Source organism: Tenrec ecaudatus, chromosome 1 (assembly GCF_050624435.1).
Source record: "Tenrec ecaudatus isolate mTenEca1 chromosome 1, mTenEca1.hap1, whole genome shotgun sequence".
NCBI lineage: Eukaryota > Metazoa > Chordata > Mammalia > Afrosoricida > Tenrecidae > Tenrec > Tenrec ecaudatus.
This window is the reverse complement of record NC_134530.1, coordinates 302,966,944-302,982,107: the sequence shown is the minus strand read 5'-3', so window position 1 is coordinate 302,982,107 and position 15,164 is coordinate 302,966,944. Positions and strand designations below refer to the sequence as shown.

The 15,164-nt window shown below is 48.8% G+C and overlaps 1 protein-coding gene and 1 pseudogene across 1 annotated transcript in view; both read left to right on the top strand.

Annotated features, from left to right (window-relative positions):
- Positions 1-15,164, top strand: part of PHACTR1 (phosphatase and actin regulator 1) — a 355,341-nt gene that overhangs the window by 226,437 nt on the left and 113,740 nt on the right. The window lies entirely within an intron of this gene.
- On the top strand, positions 66-11,158 carry LOC142429837 (bifunctional purine biosynthesis protein ATIC-like; annotated as a pseudogene).

The following is a 15,164-nucleotide window of genomic DNA, read 5'->3' as shown; positions in this document are numbered from 1 at the left end:
CCCCCTGGAAACCCAACCAACGGCGAGTGACCTGGGAATGCGAAAGAATGCTGGGAGCCGGAGACATGGCCTCAGAAACAGGCAATGAATCCCAGGTGTGCAGCTTTAGAAAGCCAAGGTGAGAGGCGAGGTGCCCGTGCTGGGAGGGGCTCCCGGTGTGAAGTGCAGAGGCCCTGATCTGATCAGGACTGAAGGGGGCCTTTTCATGAGTTTTATTCCATAAATCGTAGACTGTTAATGGGTCTCTGACACCAGTACCCAGTCAGGAGGGCCTACAGGAAGATTTTTTCCAGGGGTGGGTCACAAGCTGGGTTCTCTCCGCCGTCAGTCCCGGACTCTCCGTCTGTAGCCCTGCCTCCCAGCCTGCTCCCCTTATTTAGTGTTCCAGACAAAACTGGGCCGTGGAGTTTGCCAGGAACGTCACTTTTGTTGGCGTGGATCTGGTTATTGCCGGAAGGACTGATAAACAAGATTCCGGCATGGCCGTCAGAGACGTCTCAGAGCTGCCAGGGTTTCCCGAAAGGTTAGGGGGCCGTGTGAACCCCCTGCACCTTGCGGCCCATGCGGGAATCGTGTCTCGTCATATCCCAGAAGATACTGCGGACCTGGCCAGACTGGATTTCGGTCTCCTAAGAGTTGTTGTCTGTAATCTCTTATCCTCTTGGGAACATGGTGGCTTCTCCAGATGTCACGGTGGAGGCAGCTGTGGAGCAAATTGACTTTGGTGATGTCTCCTTACAGAGAGCAGCAGCCAAAAACCACGCTCGCGTGACCATCGTGTGCGACCCAGAGGCACGTGGGGCGGCGTCTGGGGGACGCAGAGATCTGACAGTAAAGACACCTCCTTGAGACTGGACGCCAGCTAGCCTTGAAGGCGTCCACTCACACTGCACGGGATGATGCAGCCCTTTCAGGTGACGTCAGGGGACAGTGCAGTCGAGAAGCATCTCAGGTGCCCTTGAGGTACGGGATGGACCCGCATCAAATACCTGCTCAGTTTCACGCTGCAGCCCTGACTTCCCCTCACACTCGTAAGGGGAGCCCCTGGATGGATACACTTGTGAGATGCTTTCAGTGCCTGGCAGCTGGTAAAGGAACTCAAAGATGCTTCAGGCCTCCCCGCCGCTGCCTCTTTCAAACACGGCAGCCCAGCAGGTGCTGCTGTTGGAGTTTCACTCCGTGAAGATGCGGCCAAAGTGTGTGTGGTCTCCTCTCTCTACCCATGCTCACGCCCATTGCTACCGCACACACCAGAGCCAGAGGGGCTGATAGGATGTCTTTATGTGGTGACTTTGTCGCACTGGCTGATGTTTGGGATGTCCCTACTGCCAAAATCATCCCCTGAGAGGTGTCTGGTGGCATTGCTGCTCCAGGATATGAAGAAGCAGCCTTGAAAAATGCTTTTCAAAAACAAAAATGGAAACTGCTGTGTGCTTCAGATGGACTTCTTACAAACCAGATGAAAATGAACTTGGAACTCTCTTTGGTCTTCATTTAAGTCAGAGGAAAAATCACGGTGGCATTGACGGGTCATGATTTAGCAATGTTGTCACCGAGAAGAAAGACTTGCCGGAGCCTGCTCTCAGGGACTTCATGGTCCCCAGCCTTGCTGTGCAGTACACCCGGTCTAACTGTGTGCTGTGCCAAGAATGGCCAGGTTAGCAGCACTGGAGCAGGGCAGCAGTGAGTCTCCCATGCACTGCACACGCCTTGCAGGGATACAGCAAACTATCGGTGGCTTACACACCACCCATGTATGCTTTCGATGAAGTTTAAAACTGGAGTAAAGTCAGAAATCTCCAATGCCATCGATCAATATGTTACTGGAACCATTGGCGAGGAGGAAGATCTGAGAAAGTGGAAGGTGCTGTTTGAGGAAGTCCCTGAACCACTGACCAATGCCAAGAAGCAGCAGTGGGTGGACAAACTTGGTGAAGTTTCTATCCGTTCTGATGCCTTCTTTCCTTTCAGGGATCATGTAGACAGAGCTAAAAGGAGTGGTGCCATCAAAGGACAAAAAAATCATATCATTGTGTGCTCACCTCCCCATACGTTCACTGAAGACACATGGGTGCATAAGCAAATGTGGTGAAGAAAGCTGATGGTGCCTGGCTATCAGAAGATATAGTGTCTGGGGTCTTAAAGGCTTGAAGGTAAACAAGTGGCCATTTAGCTGAGCAGCAACAAAGCTCACATGGAAGAAGTACACCAGCCTGTGTAATCACGAGATGTTGAAGGAATGAGGTATCAGGCATCAAAGAACAAAAAATCATATCATTGTGAATGAGGAGGAGTGAGGAGTGGGGACCCAAAGCCCTTCTGTAGGCAACTGTGCATCCCCGTACAGAAGGGTCTCAGGGAGGAGATGAGCCAGTCAGGGTGCAGTGTAGCAACAATGAAACATACAACAATCCTCTAGTTCTTAAATGCTCCCTCCATCCCCACTGTCATGATCCCAATTCTACCTTACAAATCTGGCTAGACCAGAGGATGGACACTGGTACAAATAGGAACTGGAAACATAGGGAATCTAGGACGGATGATCCCTTCAGGACCAGTGGTGAGAGTGGCAATACCTGGAGGGTGAAGGGAGGGTGGGGTAGAGAGGGGGAATCGATTACAGGGATATCTATATAACCTTCTCCCTGGGGGACAGACAACAGAAAAGTGGGTGAAGGAGATGTCGGACAGTGTAACATATGACAAGATAATAATTTCTAAATTATCAAGGGCTCATGGGTGGGGGAGGAAGGGGGAAAAATGAGGTGCTGATGCCAGGGGCTTTGCATCATCCTGGCTCATACCAATCTCCCACTCTTTCATCACTGATTCAGCTCATGCTGTTCTCTGTAGTTTGTTTATGTGGCTGAGAACAATCACGATAGAAATTTTCAGGTGTTTTGTTTTCCCCCCAAAATCAAACATTAAATCTTAATGTTTGGATCAATTAAAAAAAAGATGTAAGGTGAAAAAGGGTGAAACACAAAGCTCATTAGGAAGTTCACGAAGCTGGTGATCTTTTAAGCTTGTCCACCAAGCCCTACATGGTAAATGCCTTAGGCAGTGCGTGCCAGGTGTGGGTGTGCAGTGATATCTATTAAACCAATGAACAGCTGTGGACCAGCGGGAAGGCAGCTACCGTTGATTCTTCAGATGGACAACATCGCCTTGGTGCCATCTTCAGCCACAGCCCCTCCTGGAGGGGAGGGGGCTGCCGTCATTCCAGCGTCCCACTGCTTTGGCTAACCGCCACAACAGTGCCCCTGGGGAACAAGAGAAGACCAGCGTGCCTTGGTCCATCTTTCTCAGAGCAGGAAACTTTGTTCCGCCTCCCCCTCTCCCCCCGACTGTGATTTTCCCAAATTATGCACACTGCCTTATGGACCAGATTCTGGGGATAACCCACTGCATCAAGTTCTGTTCCCTAGTTCTGACAGGTGTTTCCATCTGTGTGGGTAATAAAGTCCATGAGCGCTGCTTCCTAGCTTTAAGGGAAGACCCACTATAGCGCCACCCTCTCTGAGGGCTCAGGGCGGAGTAAGGTGACCTAGACAAGGTGGGCTTCACTGGCCACGCCCACCCACAGCCCTGCCCTTCCAACGCATGCCCACTCTATGACCACTGACTCTCCTTGCTCTGATTTCTTTTTCCTAGGCACCGATCAGCTGACTAGCTACTTGCCTTCCAAAGTTTGGGTTGCCTTTCTGTTCACAAACATCCCTGGCTTCCGATTTTTGCCTAGGACTACTGTAGAGGTATCAAGATCATTAAGGTTATTTAGACCAGCGATTAAGGTTGACCTTAACCCCCACCTACAATTCTGTAAGATGAGCAGCATTCTGCAGGAGTCCTCTGCCCACGAGTTCTGGTCCACACTCTCCCCTGTTACGTTTGTAGGACGTGCAGGACATCCTTTTATCTCCGTGGACTCAGCTTCCTGGCTCAGTCTGGCCCCGGGATACCAGCCGGCTTGGGCAAAGGCAGTTTATTTACCACCCAAGTGGTCTCCAGTGAGATAACTGTGGAGAAATGTGCGGTCAGGTTCGGTGTGGCCAGAGCTGTCTTCTCATCGGGTTTTTGAAGGATTAGAGGACAAATCCCAGTGTGGGCCCCGATTCACTGCCTGGGATATGGGCTCAGGAAACATTCGCAGTCCTCTGGCGTGCACAGCCTGCTGCCCATGAAGCTCTCCTTCTCCCGAGTCCGAGGCTCCCTGAGTCTACCCAGCGGCGTGCAGCTGCTCAGGAGGCTGTACCATCCTGTGGTAGCTGCGTCACCGAACAGAGGTCTGTGTACTTTCTGTGCCCATGGGCTCATGCCCCAAGTCTGGCTCCTCCCCAAGGGCGAGTGCCTCAACCTCTCCCACTTCACTCGAGGAAATGCGCTGAGCCAGCCGTGGGTTAGGATGTGGACCAGCCTAGCAGTGCTTTAAAACACACACACACACACACACACACACACACACACACTATTTTTCAGAGCAGTTTTAGTTTGACAGCAAATCGCACAGGAAGTACATAGATTCCAACCCCCGATACACATTCCTCTTTATTATTGCCATCTAAAGATCGTGTCAGAACTCGACAGACTCAACAGCACTTCACAGCGGCGACACTCCTTGCCTGTGGGTATTATATTCGTTATAATTGATGAGTCAATATTGGCACACTATTACTAACTGAAAGGCACCCGAGTGTGCCATCGGTTACGCTCTGAGCTGCTAACTGTAAGGTCAGTGGTTCGAACCCACCAGCTGTTCCTTCAGAGAAGGATGAGGCTGTCCGCTCCTGTCAAGAAACTCGCAGCCTCAGCAATCCTAGATAGAGTGACCATGCGTCAGAATCGGCTCAACGGCAGTGGTTTCGTTTGTTTGCTGCTGCTGTTATTGTTCCTCCTCCCCTGGACTCCGACAGAAGCTTAGTGTCTCTCTGTTTCACCTGCTCGCCCCTTCCACTCGTCTTTTGACTCCCGGTATAGTTTCAGCAACAACGAATGTACTTGTGCATCTTGGAGGTCTGATAAAAGGCCGCAGACACAGATAGTCCGTCAGGAAACCGCTTCAGGAAAGTATAACTGAGATAAGTCACCCCAGGTCAAGGCCTTTGCCACGTTGGTGATAGGAGATCGCTGCATCCAGATAGGCAAAGGCTTCTGAACAAGAGGTGAGATACTCAATGAGGCTAAACCATACAAAGGTGATTCCCCAAGCCTATACTATGCATCCCATACATGAAACCAACCCTCCAGAGTATTACCGAGCCCAGGAGATCCCGAGATTAAAACAAACTTCACACGGCTTTCAAGCCAGCCATTCAAAGGACTCTGGAAGTCACAAATCTGTCCGGATAAGACAGTAAGGAACTTCCTGGCTTCTGCAAAGTCATTCTTGTGTGGACTCTGGTGGCGGAGTGGATTGCCCTTGGGGCTGCTAATCAAAAGGCCAGCAGTTCAAAACTACCAGCCACTCTGTAAGACAAAGATGAGGCTTTCTATTCCCATACAGAGTTACAGTGTTGGAAACCCACAGGGGCAGGTCCGTCCATCTAGAGGGTCTCTTTGAGTTGGAATTGACACGATGGAAGTGATTGTGGTTTGGTTTGTGTATGCTGGTCAGAATTATTTGAAGATTTCTGGCTGCCCCGGGATTAAAGGTCAATTGGAGGATTCTCAACATTGTGGATCCTAAAATAGTTCTTTTTCTGAATCTACACAATTCTATAGTGTTTGTCCTGTATCCCGCTGACACCCAGATACTTTTAAACATGCACACGCACACGCACGCATGCACATGCGTGTGCACAACCAAAAAGACTCTTCTTACCGACCAAGGGGAAAATCTGCCAGACAGAGAGGAAATGAGAGGGTCCCTCTGCATCCTTTAGCAAATAACGCAGTGGCATTCAAACTGACCTTGACCTTTGACTTTGACCTCATGGGTGTCCCAGCAGAGCTGTGCTCACAAGGGCTTCAGTGGCTGATTTGGGGGAAATTAGATCGCCAGGCCTTTTTTCCAACGTGTCCCTGGGACTTAGCCTCCAACATTTCAGTTAGCGCCCAAGCAAGCAAACAATAAGGTTCCACTGTCTTAAAAAGGATCCCTGGTGGCAAATGGTGATGAGTAGGTCTGTGATCTGAAAGGTCAGCACTTCGAAGGCACCAGCCACTCCGCGAGAGAAAGGCAGGGCTTTCCGCTCTGATCCACAGTTAGAGTCTCCGGAACTCACCAGGCAGCTCTGCTCCGTCCTCTAGGGTCACTGTGAGTTGGCATCTCATCGATGGCCATGAGTGTCTTTTAAACAGGCGGAATCAAATGATAACACTATTAATTAGTAAATAGACGATGCTCAGTGGGAGCCTCTTGCTCTCTGTTTCACTGTCTACGGAACGATATCGAGTTGACGTGATGATCAGGTGAATCACATTAGCTCCCTAAACTCGGGCCGATTGAAGAGGGTCTCTCCAGTGGACGTTGACAAATGCCGGGGAGCCAGTTCCTCCTCTCTCTGTTGAAAGCTTTGTATCCATCAGTGAAATCTTTAGCTACATCATGCCTCCATTGTGTTGCTGGGATGATCCAAAGCGCCTGTAACGCTCTGTGTGTGATTGATGAAACAGCACCTGTGTGGGTTACAGAACATGGCTGCACTTCTTTAGGGTGGGGGTGCGGGGGGGGGGGGTCAGTTGTTTTTGCCTTTATTTTCAAAAGTCTATCAATGCCAAAGAATTAAAGATTTTGAGTGAGACCTTCCTCTTACGGCTCTCTCGTCTTGGACCCTACCCCCACCCCACCCCCGGGTGACACTAACACAGTGAGTGTCTGTGGCGGCGGTCCACCATGCTAAGAGGATGCTCTTCCGCCCAAACAGCCCATCTGGGAAGCTGACCTGAGGACAAGCCCAGCCAGCACTCAAGTCTCAACAGGAAAAGACAGTTAGGGAAAGATCTTCCAGTCTCACTGGCTGTGTCCAGTCACTGAGCATGGTTCCTTTTGACATGGGTAGCTCCCCGTGTCGGTTTTGCGTTCCTGGTAGCCATTGGTGGTCAACCTGGAGTGAAAATGTGCCTGAACCCATGCAAACATGCACGTGTGAATTCAGCCCATTCTACGTTACCAGCAACCACTGACAGACGCTCTCTGGTGCTTGCAGGCCAGAATTGTCCCCTGCTGCTTCCCCTGCATGATGGCATCTCTTAACAAAGCAAGAAGAAATGGAACCGTGATTTCCGGGGCTCACATCTCCTGCTCATTTTCTAGTGCTAGCAAAGACAAGAGCTTGAGGCAGCACGACTACAACTTTGGGTCTGGAATAAGCTCAGGCTTAGTCTCAAATTTCTTCAGGACATAATCTCTCTTCCACCCTTCAATCAGAAGCCACTTCAATCTGGAAGGCGCTTAAAACATTGTCAAACCCAGTGCTTTTGTTTTCAAAGCCCAGAAGCTGAGGCCCAGAGTCAAGCCCCTTGCCCTGGGCCTACTGCTTCCCTGCATCCCCCAAATACTGAGGCGAAGTGCTCATGAGCACACCTCTTGGGCAGAGTCACAGGCCTCCCAGATGGCATGAGTTAGGATGCCATCCTTCCCATCTCCTCCCCAGTTGACCACTGGGTCTTATATGTGTATAAGAAAGAGCTTTATCTACAAGAGCAATTGAATATTGAGAAAACATCCAAGTCCAGATCAAGTCCATAAGTCTGATGTTAGCCCATATGTCTGATACCAATCGATAAAATCCTCTTCAGAGTCACCAAACACATGCAATGATGCCAAATGTAGAAGATCACAGGTCAGTGGGTAGAAAGTCTTTGAATCCAGTGTCATTGGAAACATCTCAGTGCTGGCAGGGGTCTCTACATGGATTCTCCAGCACCCAGGGCTGCATCAGGGTGGGTCCATGTGTATTGCCAGCTCCAATGTCTCCCAGGGTGTGAGCAGAGAGTCTCCCACCTCCAAGGAGGAAAATACCGGAATTCCCAGAATCCTTAGGGGAAGGCTATGCCCACACAGAAGCCTCATTGGCTATGACCTGGTTGACAGGTTAGACTCCACCCCTACACCCTTAATCCTTAAACTGACAATTCTATAACTACCCCAACTTGTATTTATGTGTACAGATACCCTTTATACTTCATACAGTTGTTCTTGTATGAAATATATTTATCTCGTATTTTTAGTGTGCTGCTTTTTTTCCTTTGTATGCTGTGTTACAGCATTTCATCTTCTAAATTAAAAACCCAAAAGGTTTATCAGTAACTCAAAACTGTCCATCTGGTTTCTCTCTGAAGAAAACCTGCATAGATATATGCATGTGAATGTGTGTGTATGTGTGGGGCTATATTCATGCATATATATGTACACACACACACACACACCACATGAGGGAGCTTCAAAAGATTCATGGACAAATGGACTTGATGGATAAGAATTTAAAAAGTTACTTAATTTCTCAACATATGCCCATCAAGGTTTAGACACTTCTTTCTACGTGATGACACCAGTCATTTATTCCAACTGCAAAGAACTGAGGATCCTAGGAATTTAACTGTGTTAGTCCAGGTTGACTAGAGAAGCAACTTTATAGACACTCATGTATATAAGAAGTTTTATATCCAAGAGTAATTGTATATTAAGAAAACCCCCCAACCCACTCCAGATCCAGTCCATAAGTCTGATATTAGCCCATATGCCCAATACCAGTCTGGAAATTCCTCTTCGGACTCACGCAACACATGCAATGATGCAGAATACAGGAAGATCACAGGCCAGTGGGTGGAAAGTCTTGTGGATCCAGTGACCATGGAAGCATTTTAGAGCTGGCGTGGGTCTCCATGATGCTCTTCCTCTTCCAGGGCTCTGGCTGCATCAGTGTAGCTCCATGTGGCTTGTCAGCAGAAAAGCATAGCAGAGAGAGTCCCTGGCCCCCAGGAAGGAAGACAGGAGTTCCCAGAATCCTCAGGGGAAGACCATGCCCACACGGAGGCCTCCACTAGCTATGGCCTGAGTGACAGACTAGACTCCACCCCTTCACAAGTTGCCAGAGATTATGTAACTGCCATATGAACCATGTCACTGCTGTATTTTTAACGTTATGAATGGACGAAAACGAGTGCCCGGTAAAGATGTTTTTAAGATTAAGAAACAAAAAGAAGTCAGAAGGAGCCAAATCAAGACGTTCGGATGAATGCACAGAGGTTTTCCGTAGAGCTCTAAAGGAGTAAGACGAGGTTGCCTAGTTCTGTAAAGATTTACAGCCCAGAACCCCACGTCGGGTCACTATGAGTCAGCATCACCTGGATGGCAGTGGGTTTTAGGTTTATATATACTCATACAGATATATATTCCCATTTCTTCTAGTTCCAAACTTCATTTCACTTATTTGATCCATGTGAATTCACTGCAGTAATGGTTGAATACATAAACGTAAAGCAGTTCTTCTGTATAATCATATCAACTATTGCATAGAGATTTCATGTCCCACTCGAAATACATTTTTGAGCGTAGCTGTTTCAGCCATACTTCATATCTGAGAAATCAAACTCAGAAGTGACATTATATTTATGAGTTATTTTTAAGAACTGGAATGGACAATTTCATCTTCAACTTCAAAGGGCCTTGAAACCTAAGCCTTCTCGGGAGAATAAAATGACCATCTATTTGTACCGTTTCAAAGAGTAGCAACTATTAATGTGTCGATATGCATGGAAAGGGAAAAGAATGTCCCAAGGTTACATTGCCCTTGGTAAAGTGCATCGATAAGAAACAACTTCAGTCTCGAGGGGCAACAATAAACTTTGAGAAAATAAATTGTGCAGACCTCGATGTTGATCACACTAAAGACAAGGAGTGTCAATAAAGTCAGGAGTAAGCAGCAACAAGTAAAAGTCTTTAACTTAAAATATAGACAGTCCTAAACACGAGGTCAAGGTTAACCAATCGCTATCGAGTCACCTTGACTTAGGGCTGCCCCAGGAGTGTCAGAGTCGAAGAGGGTCCCGTAAAGTTGTGAATGGCTGATTTTCCTAAAGTGAATCACCAGGATGTTCTTCTGCACTGCCTCTACGTGGACTCCAACTTCCAACCTTCCCAGTATGCTGGCTCATGCTGGCTCTGTGTGTAGGTCTGCTTCCAAGGGCTTTCAAAGCTGTGTTTCTACTCAGTGGGCAGCTCTTGCATGGGCGTAGACAGCCAGCCTGGTGTTAGTAACCCAGTGCTCAGGCATTGTTGCCGCCCAGGAGCTCCTCTGTCCAGGGTGACCACTTTGATACAAAGGTAACTGCCACACCTCGCTTCCATGAAGCGGCGGTAGGTGCAAACCACTGGCCTTTGGGCCAGCAAACGAGCGTTTAACCATCGTGCAAGCAGAGATCTTCTTTCCAGGAAAACTCTCAGTCGCTCACCGCCATCGCGCCCACTACAACCCACAGCCACCCTACAGAACAGAGCACAGTAGCCCATGCGTGGGCGGTTTCTGCGACTTCAGACCCTCACAGGATTGGACGGCCTCGTCTTTCTCCCGCAGAGCAGCTGGTGGGTTTGAACCGCTGGCTTTGTGGTGAACGGTCCATGCAGAACCCGCTACACCTCCAGAGCTCCTGCTTTCCGGTCAAGGTTGATATATAATTCCTGGTCTCCTAGGAGACATTCCTTTGGAAGCAAACTCTCTGCAAGACCAGAGCATCCTCTTCGGTGACACAGCTTTCTTCGCCTTTTTGGTGTCGGTTTTGCCCTTCATCCACTTAGGTAGACTCCAGTTTTCAACCTTTCCCCTGGCTCTGCGTCCTCAGAGGGCAGCACCCCTCAGGCCCCGTGTGCGATCCATTCTGTGCGTGCGTGGCTCTTGGCTGGGCAGTGAAACCTCCTGCTCTCTCGGCCCCTTCAATTCGCACAGCAGCCATCTCTGTGGTGGCAACCACACAATTCGCATCCCCAGCCTTAGACCTCCTCATGACAGGCACTGTTAGGTTTCTGGGCGCTCCTATCTTCCTGACTCCGGATCCTGGACGCACCTCTTTTCTGCCCCGGGTCTCAGCCGAAAAGTCAAGAAGCGATACCACTTCTCCAAACGAGAACGTGGACCAGCAAAAGCCGCCCCAGGACCACCCAAGAACGTGTCGGAAACCATATTTTCTGGCCTCGCCGCAGACCTGCGACTGGGTCTAGGGCTCTGTGGGGCTGCGCCCAGCAATAGGTGCCCTCCGAGACTCAGCAAGGGGCTGGGAGGGCTGGTAAAACTCTCCGACCCTCGCCCCGCCTAAGCCTTCCTCCTGCTTTCTCCTTCCCTGCTGTTCACACGCGAATCTTTTCATAAGGAACGTCCTATGATTGAAGGAATACTTTTTCATCATCGCATAAAACACAGGGCAGTCTTTCTGTAACCAGCCATAGGGAGGTGACGGAATCATTCATTTCTTGTACTGCATAGTCATTCTGTAGAAACATTAAGAGGACCATTGCAAAAAATCTACTGCTTAAAGTAGAAAAGAAAATGAAGGGCAAGACCGGGCGCCAGACTATGGTAAACTATTTAAACAAACACAGCACGATTTTGACATTAAAAACTCACTGCCATCTAGTGACCTTGTAAAGACCGAGTAGAACTGTCTCCTCTTTTTCCTGCAGGGTAGCTGGTGAGTTTGAACTGCCAGCCTTGTGGTTAGCAGCCTCATTCGCAACCCACTATGCCACCAGGACACCTTTGTTTCTGCATCACTCATTGCCATTGAGTCATTGCTGACTCCCCTGTGGGTTTCTGGGCCTGTAACTGTTTACAGGAGTTTCTCCGGCAGAGCTACTGGTGGTTTTGAACTGCCCACCATGCAGATCACAGCCCAACGCCTCACCACTATGCCACCAGGGTTCCGTTCATTTTTTTGTACAGGATTGTGTGAAAACGAAGAAGCCCTGTGATGCGGTCAGGTAAGCATCGGTCTACTAACCACAAGGTTGGCAGTTCAAACCCACCAACTGCTCCACAGACCAAGTTGAGGCTGTTTTCTCTTGGAAAAAGATGTACAACCTCAGGAAGCCAGGGAGGCCATTTTACTCTGTCATATAGTGTTGCCCCGAGTCGGACTCAATTGGGGGTTTGGGCTTGTGTGCAAATATGTGTGCGGGAAAGAGCAACTACTTTCGGCCTGTGCCTTAGGGCCTCTTCCCACTTTTCAGGGTTTCCATGGAAAAGTGCTAATTTAAAGTCATGTCAGGAGAACTCCCCCCAGACTGTTTCCTTTCTGAAATGGTGTGGGCTTTTGTGGTTGAGCAAAGGTCTTCCAATCCCGAGGCAGCTAACCCTCTTGAGACTCCAAAGGAGTTAAGAGCTCAGAGATGCGACCCAGGCCGCCGAGCTGAACATGGAGACCTGGCTGACTGGAGATGTGTTCCTGATTATATTCTCAGCAACAACAACAGCAGCAAAATAAACATCTCTTACTTCCACACAAAGCCTCTAGTGCTGAAACCGAGATGCATCGATTCCAAAGCATGGCTTCTAAATGTATTTGGCCTACTGGTCCCTTTTCAGGAAAAAATATATATATTACTCAGTGGCACCCTGGCAGTTACAAACGTTTGTACTGTAGCTGATAGTGCAGGATAAAGGGTAGGACTTAGAGGCTCTTGGATTTCTTTGGCTCATCCCAGCACCTTCCAGGGAGTGGTATTGGCCACATTCTAGTCCAAAGCAATCCACCACAGTGTTTGAGAGGTAAACCGAGGCACGGGACGAGTGAGAGGTAAACTGAGGCACAGGGAGACGGACAAAGATAACTGAAAGGACAAAGGTAGAGCAGAAACAGAAATAGCTTTACTAGGGGAAAGCCCCAGGTGAAGCCCCATGGTCTAGCAAGTAGCCCAGGGGAATCTCCGGCTTTGCCCGGGCTCTGGAGTTTTTTGTTTTTAAAATCATTTTATTGGGGCTCATACAACTCTTATCATAATCCATACGTACATCAACCATGTAAAGCACATTTTTACATTCATTGCCCTCATCATTCTCAAAGCATTTGCTCTCCAATTAAGCCCCTGGCATCAGCTCCTCATTTTTCTCCTCCCTCCCCGCTTCCCCCTCCCTCATGAACCCTTTATTATTTTGTCATATATTACACTGTCCAACGTCTCCCTTCACCCACTTTTCTGTTATCCATCCCCCATGGAGGAGGTTCAAGGATCTACATGTGACCTCTTCCCTGGGGGACGGACAACAGAAAAGGGGGTCAAGGGAGATGTCAGACAGTGCAAGATATGACAAAATAATAATTTGTAAATTATCAAGGGCTGGTGTGCTTTTTCCATGTGGGGTTTGTTGCTTCTGAGCTACATAGTCGCTTGTTTACCTTCAAGCCTTTAAGACCCCAGACACTATACCTTTTGATAGCCAGGCACCTTCCGCTTTCTTCACTACATTTGCTTATACACCGGCTTTGTCTTTAGCGATTGTGTTTGGAAGGTGCGCATCATGGAATGCCAGTTTAATAGAACAAAATATTCTTGAATTGAGGGAGTACTTGAGTGGAGGCCCAATGTTCATCTGCTACCTTAATACTAAGTCTATACATGTATGCACATAGATCTATTTCCACATCCTCATGTAAATATATTTACATATTACATGCCTGTAGGTAGACCTCTATAAAGGCCCTTTACCTCCTATCTCTTTCCTCTATTTACTTTTACTTTCCTCTTGTCCCACTATCATGTTCAATCTTCATTAGGGTTATAGGTATTCCTCTCAGTTACAGTACATTTGGTCACGCCCTACCAGGCCTCCTACACCCTCCTCACCCCCGATTTGGATCATTTGTTGTTTCCTTGTCCCTGGGTTTGTTAACACCACTTCCTTCCCCCCCCCACCTCCTCCTCTCCCATGTCCCCCGAAACTTTCGGTCCCGTTGTTTTCACCTCCAGCTTGTTCATCCAGCCTATCTTATTTAGACAGACCTGAGGAGATAATATCATGCACAAAAAGAAGACAGAGCAAAACCAAGCAACAAAATAAAACAAAACAACAAGAAGCCAATGACAAAAAACAAACAAACAAAACCGAAACAAAACACAAGAAAGAAAAGCTTGTAGTTAGTTCAAGGACTGTTTGTTGGCCTTTAGGAGTGTTTTCCGGTGGAGTCTGTTAGGGCGCCAAGCCCTGACCCTAAAGTCTATTTTTGGTATTCCCTGGGGACTTCGTTGCTCTGTTCCCTTTGTTGTTCTGTTCCACGCCCTTAGTGTTTTGCCTCCGTGTGATGGAATCAGATCAGGGAGAATTACCACACTGTGTCTCCAGTGTTGTCCCCTGTAGGCCTATGGGTCAGTGAGGGATGTCGTGTCTCATATTGAAGCCGGCCATGTGGTCTTCTCTGTGGGTTGGCTGCTCTGAGCTGGAATATTTTCCTCAAGGCTTGGTGGGCCAAGATGTGCTCAACTGTCTCTTCCTCCCCCTTCATTTGCTCCCGTGTGCTCTGATCAGACATGTCCCTCTCCTGGAGCTGCAGCTTCAGTGCTGTCCTCTGAAATGAATTCTTCTGAAGAGAGGGACAGGTGTCCACGTACTTGGGATTGGGGCCGGCCCCTCAGACCTCTCCACTGGTTCCCTGCTCCAAGCTGGTATGTTGCATTTACATCTTGGAGCACTGGGTTAAAGTCTGGTCCCTCATTCCCTGTGGAGATATTAAAAACTGTCCTCCCCTTGAGTGGGTTAGTGCCCTGTGCCCCTGCTACCCACTTTTTTCCCTCCCCCCCCCCTCTCTTTTTTAGTTGGCTACCATATGTCTCCCTGGATTTGGTCTGGCCGGGTCTGGAGTTTTTAAAGTAACGCGAGGAGAGGAGGTCTGTGCAGCAGCAGCAAGGTGTTTGGCCCAGGGTATAGTTTATCAGCTCTGCCAGGCAGGCTGACCGGTTCTCAGGGAGTCAGGCATTCCAGGGTTTGTTCTTCGGTCTCCTCATTTCAGGGGCGCAGTTGCTGACCTCTGGAGATGGGCAGGGAAGCGGGGCCCTGCCCGGCTTCAGCTCAGCACAGTCAGTGTTATCTTTTCTTTGTTTCTCCCTCCAATGCTGCATTTAGGGCACTTGACACTGACCAAACTGTCCAGCTGAATCTGTGCCCTAAAGAAGCAGTGTTTGGCTGTAGCCCCGAGACCCGCCCGGTCCAGCCCTGTGTGTCTTGCTCAGGGCTTGT